General features: G+C 41.3%; 1 non-coding gene across 1 annotated transcript; it reads left to right on the plus strand.

The window, feature by feature from the left end:
* The first annotated feature begins 1,320 nt into the window (after positions 1–1,320).
* Positions 1,321–1,393, plus strand: TRNAA-CGC (transfer RNA alanine (anticodon CGC)). The gene has a single exon. It is a non-coding gene; the product is annotated as a tRNA-Ala (tRNA).
* Positions 1,394–8,336: the final 6,943 nt, after the last annotated feature.

The following is an 8,336-nucleotide window of genomic DNA, read 5'->3' on the forward strand; positions in this document are numbered from 1 at the left end:
TGGTTATTTTTTCATCCACTTTTCTTTCTCCTTTCTTCTTATTTCCATTCCATTGGTTCTAATAAATTCCCCTGTACATTCCTTGGCATTACTGTCTGTTAGATCTCATTAATATTGTGTTAAAACACGGAAAAACGAGCCCTTAGGTATACACTTCTTTCCCTTATTTCATTGAACGAGGGTCTCGTACTGGCAGACTAGGTGTGTTTAGGTTGTATAAGAGGGACAATTAATCAGCTGCCCGCTCATAAGAAGTTCACGTTCTACGTGACGCCAAACATGCGAATAAGAGTGTTTTCACACTCGTTCTTTGGCTTATAGATGGCGCTGACTGTCACTCCTATTTCTAAATTCACATATAAAAACCCAAAAAAGTGGATGAGGGGAAGGCCGCTGTGATAGCTCAGTGGTTAGAGCATCGAACGCGTTATTCGAAGGTCGTAGGTTCGATTCCTGTTCACGTCTGGTTATTTTCTCATCCACTTTTATTTCTCCTTTCTTCTTATTTCCATTCCATTGGTTCTAATAACTTCCCCTGTACATTCCTTGGCATTACTGTCTGTTAGATCTCATTAATATTGTGTTAAAACACGGAAAAACGAGCCCTTAGGTATACACTTCTTCCCCTTATTTCATTGAACGAGGGTCTCGTACTGGCAGACTTGGTGTGTTTAGGTTGTATAAGGTGGACAATTAATCAGCTGCCCGCTCATAAGAAGTTCACGTGCTACGTGACGCCAAACATGCGAATAAGAGTGTTTTCACACTCGTTCTTTGGCTTATAGATGGCGCTGACTGTCACTCCTACTTCTAAATTCACATATAAAAACCCAAAAAAGTGTTTGAGGGGAAGGCCGCTGTGATAGCTCAGTGGTTAGAGCATCGAACGCGTTATTCGAAGGTCGTAGGTTCGATTCCTGCTCACGGCTGGTTATTTTTTCATCCACTTTTCTTTCTTCTTTCTTCTTATTTACATTCAATTGGTTCTAATAACTTCCACTGTACATTCCTTGGCATTACTGTCTGTTAGATCTCATTAATAGTGTGTTAAAACACGGAAAAACGAGCCCTGAGGCATACACTTCTTTCCCATATTTCAATGAACGAGGGTCTCGTACTGGCATACTTGGTGTGTTTAGGTTGTATAAGAGGGACAATTAATCAGCTGCCCGCTCATAAGAAGTTCACGTGCTACGTGACGCCAAACATACGAATAAGAGTGTTTTCACACTCGTTCTTTGGCTTATAGATGGCGCTGACTGTCACTCCTACTTCTAAATTCACATATAAAAACCCAAAAAAGTTGATGAGGTGAAGGCCGCCGTGATAGCTCAGTGGTTAGAGCATCGAACGCGCTATTCGAAGGTCGTAGGTTCGATTCCTGCTCAAGGCTGGTTATTTTTTCATCCAATTTTCTTTCTTCATTCTTCTTATTTACATTCCATTGGTTATAATAACTTCCCCTGTACATTCCTTGGCATTACTGTCTGTTAGATCTGATTATATATATATATATATATATATATATATATATATATATATATACAGCATACGATGTTGAAACGAAAGATTTCATAGACGTTTGCTTGACTTTCTACTTGTGTCAGAGCCCACGCGCATATCAGGCGGCTGTGCTAACATCTTAGATTTAATACTAACCGACCGCCCAGATTCTTTATCGTCCATTTCATACCTACCCGAAATTAGTGACCACAAAGTGATACATGCAAATTTTTCCTTCCCTCTTGAGCGGTGCGACAAACTCAAGAAAACAATTACCTTATACGATAAAGTTAATTATGAGGCCATTAACAAAGAACTAGAAAACTTTTTTTCAGACTTCGAACATAGCTTTCACTCCCGATCTGTGAGCGATAATTGGGAGATTTTTAAACATAGGATGAATAAATTAATTAGCAAATTTATCCCCACAACATCAGTCCGTAGCACGCCGCAGAAACCCTGGTTTACAAACAAACTACAGAGACTAGAGAATAGAAAAAAGCGCCTTTTCCGCGCAGCAAAATCAAAAGAGACACCTGAAGCTTAGGCGAAATACAACGCAGCCAAAAAAGAATATAATACCGCTATTAGTAACGGAAAATATACGTTTTTGAACCAGGATTTACCAGGCATGCTAACCGATAACACACGTAAATTTTGGCAGATAGTGAACCCTCGGTCTACCAGCACCATTTACCTTACTAATGACTCCGGTCACATGCTCTCAGATGATCTATGTGCTGATGCTTTTAACAGTGCATTTTCATCTGTGTTTAATAAAGAATCTAGCGTACCTTCCTCTCCTGCCCCGGTGCTGTTGACACCCTCTATGTGCCCAATTGTTTTTCGCGCAGGTGGTATTTCAAGTATTATTCAAAACATGACACTGTTCTCATCAGGTGGCGTCGACGATATTAACTCAAAAGTGTTAAAAATATTCATGGCACCATCGCCCCATTTCTGTGCTTCATGTATGCGCAGTCGCTCTCCGCAAGCATTCTTCCAGATGACTGGAACATGGGCAAGGTCGTTTCCATCTACAAATCAGGTGATAAGAACTGTCCATTGAACTACCGTCCCATTTCTTTAACAAGCGTTCCATGCAAAATCATGGAACATGTCATCTACTCTCACATTGTAATTTTTCTAGATTCCAACAACTTTTTTCACCCCAGCCAGCATGGTTTTAGGAAAGGATTCTCCTGCGAAACACAACAAGCAATATTTCTTCACGATCTGCATGCTAACCTTGACAACAACTTACAAACTGACGCAATCTTTTTAGATTACGCAAAGGCATTCGACACAGTACCCCACCAAAGACTAATGCTAAAACTATCCCAGTTAAACTTAGACCCAAGTGTACTAAATTGGATCAAGCATTTCTAACTAACCGTTCTCAATTTGTGTATGTTAATAATAAATCTTCTGCTTGCCTCAAAGTAACATCAGGCGTACCTCAAGGTTCAGTTCTGGGCCCCCTCCTGTTTCTGATATACATCAACGACTTACCTCTCAGCGTATGCTGCAAAATCCGCATGTTTGCAGATGACTGTGTAACCTATCGGACCAAAATCTTCTCCAGAACGATCTTAACCACATTCAAGATTGGTGCGATAATTGGTTTTTGTCTCTTAACCCTAACAAATGCAAACTTGTTACGTTTACCCGCCGTAAGAATCCTTTCATTTTTTCATACCAAATCGCCAACGTCCCTGTACAATCACAACCATCCTACAAGTATCTAGGTGTCACATTGTATTGCGATCTCACTTGGAATGCGCATATTACTAACATCATTTCATCGGCAAATAAAACTCTGGGCTTCTTGAAGCGTCACCTACGTCATGCACCAAAACATGTGAAGTTGCTGGCATATCAGTCCCTCATCAGGTCGAAACTCGAATATGACTCCCCCATATGGAACCCGCCCCAATCATACCTCATTAACGACCTCGAATCTGTCCAAAATTGCGCCGTTCGATTCATTCACTCCCAGTACTCATACGACATCAGCATTTCATCCTTGAAAGCACAATCCGGTTTATCACCCCTCTCTGTTCGCCGCCGTATCGCCACCCTTTCTCTCTTTCATAAATTTTTTCACTCTTCTCTCAATGCAGCTCCTTACATCCTCCCCCCGACATACATTTCACACCGCACAAGCCATCCACTTCAAGTGTCCCGTTATCGCAACAGAACTGCCACTTTTTCAGCTTCTTTTTCCCCCCGCGCCGTCAAGGATTGGAACGACCTTCCCTGCTCCATTGCTACAACCACCTGCCCATCATCCTTCACGAGAAATGTTACAAATCACCTGTGCTGCGAAAACTAACGTGTTGAAATGTTCTCTTTTCCTGTGTATCCACCCCTTATGTAATACCCCCAGTGGGGTCCTTAAGAAAATAAAAATGAATAAAAATGAATATATATATATATACATATATGTATATATATATAAGTATATATATATATATATATATATATATATATATATATATATATATATATATATATATATATATATATATATATATATATATATATATATATATATATATATATATATATATATATATATATATATATATATATATATCTGCTTGTTTTCTAGTATATGTTTTCTAATGCTTTAATTGAAGCATTAGAAAACAATAACGGCAACAATGAAAATAGTAACGGAGTTCACGGCACTGCAGCTGCGAAGGACACTGGACAAGCCAAAACAATTCCAAGTGTAACTACTCTTCCTAAATGCAGCTGTCGTCTGTTTTCTGTTTTATTTTACTACCCAATCAATTGTGCCATGCATGACATGCCCAACAGCAACCCTGTGCACAGCCGGGAGGCCCCCACTACACGCGTACTCCAGAAGCGGGCAAGGAATTCGCATTGCACCCGCTTGCACAGCCTACCGCAATACGGGGCAACCCTCTTTTTACGGCGAAATGTTGACAGGGCGTGGAGTAGTTCAAGGCTTAGAACTTCCTAAAATGCCCGCTTACCAGCCTCTGCCACAATACGTGGCACCCCTCCTTCTACGACGAATTGTTTACGGGACTCCGAGTAGTTAAAGGCTTAGGACTTCCTGAAAAGCTCTTTTTTGCCCCACATCGAACCGCCAGTGCCAGGAGGGGCCGTCTGATCGGGAGGAATGCGTTAGTGAACGTAAACATACACAGACCGCTGACATCAGAATGGTGAAGGGGAGAAGGGGGAGAGAGATGAAGGGGGAAGTGGAGGAAAGAGTGGAGGGGGGAAGTGGAAGGAAGAGTGGAAGGGGGGCACCCGAGGGGCGTCCACCGTATATTATTTTTCTCTTCTTCATGATGGGAACTGTAATCATGTTGTAATCAAACTGTAATAAAATCATGATGGGAACTGTAACCAGGAGAAAAAAAAAGGCAAAGTCATCTTATCTCCGCCAAAACATGAAATAATGCATCTTTCGTTAACTGCTATTCCGCAGTGCGTAATATCTTGGAAATAGCAGGCGTTATAGACAGCTTACATAAGTAAGATCTATGCAAGCCCAAGGGTTTTCGGGAAACATATACGTGTTCATTTGCCATACGGCCCTCCTCTTACATCGATCAAAATTAGTTCGCTACGTTTCTTTTATCTTACGCCAAGAGGAACCATATCTCATTCGTCGCTTCGTGTTGCGGCGGAACAATGACGCGAAGAACACATCAAAAAAAGATGCAGTCACCAAGATTGGCTCATTTTTTTTCAAGAATCTTAGACGAACTAGAAAGACATATAAGTTTTCTCATTACTGCTACAAATTGAGTGAACAGTATATACATAATTTTTAAAAGTAGACCAGCAACTTCGAAAGTGTGCACACTTTACAACACCGGTAGAAGTAGACAGATGGATGCAAATATAAATGTTTTTTTTTTCTAGGCGCTGCTGTTGCGCTCCCGCACTCAATCTGTTCCTGCACGACTCCGCGTCAGCACCTCTTTCAGTAGTCCACGGAAGGCGACTTCGATCGTGGCGCGCTGCTCAAAAACCCCCATAAGCGAACCATTTTCACTACAGAAAGCGAAAAGAAGGCACTTTCAGTACCGTTGACTGTCTGTATATGGGCAGACTCAAAGTTCATTTTCTATTTAATTTTATCATTTTAGTGATATAGCAATAGCAAGGTACATCGCATGGTAGCGCAGTGACAGACGTAATGCGTCCGTGGATGCAACAGCCTGTACGGGCATTTCGCACTTGCTTCATTCTCCATAATAGTCACTGCACTGCTCGCAATCTATAGGATTAAGTCACCGTCACCCTAAAGGATGTATTGCGCTAGTGCTTCCTCTTTATTGTTGGTGCTAATCACACAGAAATAGAATATATATATATATATATATATATATATATATATATATATATATATATATATATATTGGCTTGAGCGGACGAACGTACGGAAACTTTTATTCTTCCTGCATTTCGGCCAGACCCCGGCCGAAACGTACAAATTAATCAATGTTTTCGTGCTGTCGTCCAACTAAGCCAATTTATATTTATCGTTTGAATCACAAAAGACACTCGCTTGATATACTAAAACTGTAATGCCAAAAGTAGTGACAAACATTCGTGTTGTATCCATTATACGCTGTCGAAAAGCCCTAGTTCGAATCTTGCGCTGAAATGCTATGCAGAAAAGGCGAGGCAAAGGCAAACATTTACTTCACTTACATTCAGTGAAATGGCTAAACACTACCAGTTGAGTAGGTGGTCATTCTCTCCTCCGCACAGCAAGTTGTCTAGACTTCAGGCCATAAAGTTTAGAATACTCCAGACCAGGTCTTATTGAAGTACATCTTTCCTGAGCATGGTCTCATCAGAGGCTTTTGACTCTACTTGTCCTTATTGTGGTGAGGTTAGTGACTTAGCACATTTTCTCTGGCAGTGCCCCTCGTTACATGGCCCAAGTTGACTCACAGAAGAGGATTTGGAGTTTGCCTTACGAAGTTCAGATATACTACCACAACTATGGGCTGTCTGGAGAACCCACGAAGCGGCGGTGAGGCTAGGCCTCCCCGTTCCAACGTGCGAGCGGCCCGCAACGTTTCATTAAAGGAGTAGCGTTTCTCAGGACCCAGTCATTTCTGTCTGCCTGTCTGTCTGTCTGTATACCTTAAAACAAGAACACTCTTTTGAAACTTTCTGTATCTTTTACCCACAAAGCAAACTATGCAACAATATATAAGCCACATAATTACTCTGACCATTACATTGCGAAAATGAAGCCGCAGTAGGAGTCAAAATATCATTTTTCCAACTTTGTCGCAATATTCTAGGAATCTTCGCGCTTCATTAGCTGCAGCAGTGTTTCAGTCACTTAATATGGTAACATACACAACACATAATGTGAATACATCACTCGCCAAAAAATGGCTTTTTGTAGGAAACGCTAAAGATGCAGCATATGGCAATTTTTCAGTGACGCCAAAAATGAAAGAATGTTAAACCAAAATGTATAAACTACCATAGTCATGAAAGATTAGCGCCTTGCAACTAATGCAAAAATTTTTCTGTAGTAATTTCTCAAACCAGTAATATTACATAAATATTTAGCACGACAGAGTATCGCTTACGTGTACAAGTTTGAAGCACCCTCTAGGCCACCCCACTTTTTATTTTTTTCAGAAAATATAACGCCCCAGTGAATACCTACTTCTCAGATTCACATATACCTCACGATTGTTTTCATCATAATCGGTGGTGGTATATATATATATATATATATATATATATATATATATATTTATATATATATATATATATATATATATATATATATATATATATATATATCTTCTAGCTGGACATTTGTACATTGCGAAAGACAATCATTCTCAATCATAAGACCCTGCAGCCATGACGTTCAGGCGGAGTTACAACGCTCTGCGTGCCCCCACTCACTGCACACACACAGCCCTGACAGCCCACCTTCACGAAGCTGGCGATGGACATCGTGCAGGCTCACGTGCGCGCACGCCGAATCATTACCACGCATTTCTTCGCACGCGCACCGCACGGCCTGCAAGGCGACTCTCCGCGCCAGCCACGCTATCATGTCGGTCCATGGACTCACGCTCCTCTATCAGTGTTGAGTCCCCGTCCTACTCATCAGCTCCAGGCCAAGATAAAATTGAATCGACAAGCAAGGATGAGGCGACCACAAACGGCGCAAAAATGATGCACAACTACAGCCCGGATTACGCACTCGCTGCGACAGGCACGCTGCATCCGTGCTGGCTCGTAACTGGACTCACTTCGTGAACTGGCTTACCTGAGCCAGCAGTGTGTGCTCGACATTTGCCAGTGTTCGCCCCACCAAGTGTTGGAAGTTTATCCTTGGCAAGCTAGACATGCGCTCGCTTTGTGCCCTGCTATTGTGTTTCCAAGCAGGTCACGCTAAAGCGAACACGGATACATTTGTAAAGAATCTTCGTTTGTTTATCAGAAAGAATGTCTGGCTTCCGTGACTTATGATTCACGGATGTGAGATGAAGCAGGAGTAGGGACGATAACAGCATGTAACAACACACAGCTGGCATTCTCTCTCTCGGTCTCAATTTATATTCTTTCAGATTTAGAATCTTCTACGTACTGGTGACTAAAACTTGGCGTAAACATGAAAGAAAAGGCCATAAGTAAACGGAAAAGTCGTCGTTCTTGCAATAAACAATGCAATTAGTTGTTTATTTCAATGTGCACCAGCAGCTTTATTATTATTTAGAAGTCACAATATACTACACATTCTCTGACCCTGTCTATATTTCTAAAAAGATGCACATCATTTCATCCTGTTTTGATGC

Source organism: Rhipicephalus microplus, chromosome X (assembly GCF_043290135.1).
Source record: "Rhipicephalus microplus isolate Deutch F79 chromosome X, USDA_Rmic, whole genome shotgun sequence".
NCBI classification, from domain to species: domain Eukaryota; kingdom Metazoa; phylum Arthropoda; class Arachnida; order Ixodida; family Ixodidae; genus Rhipicephalus; species Rhipicephalus microplus.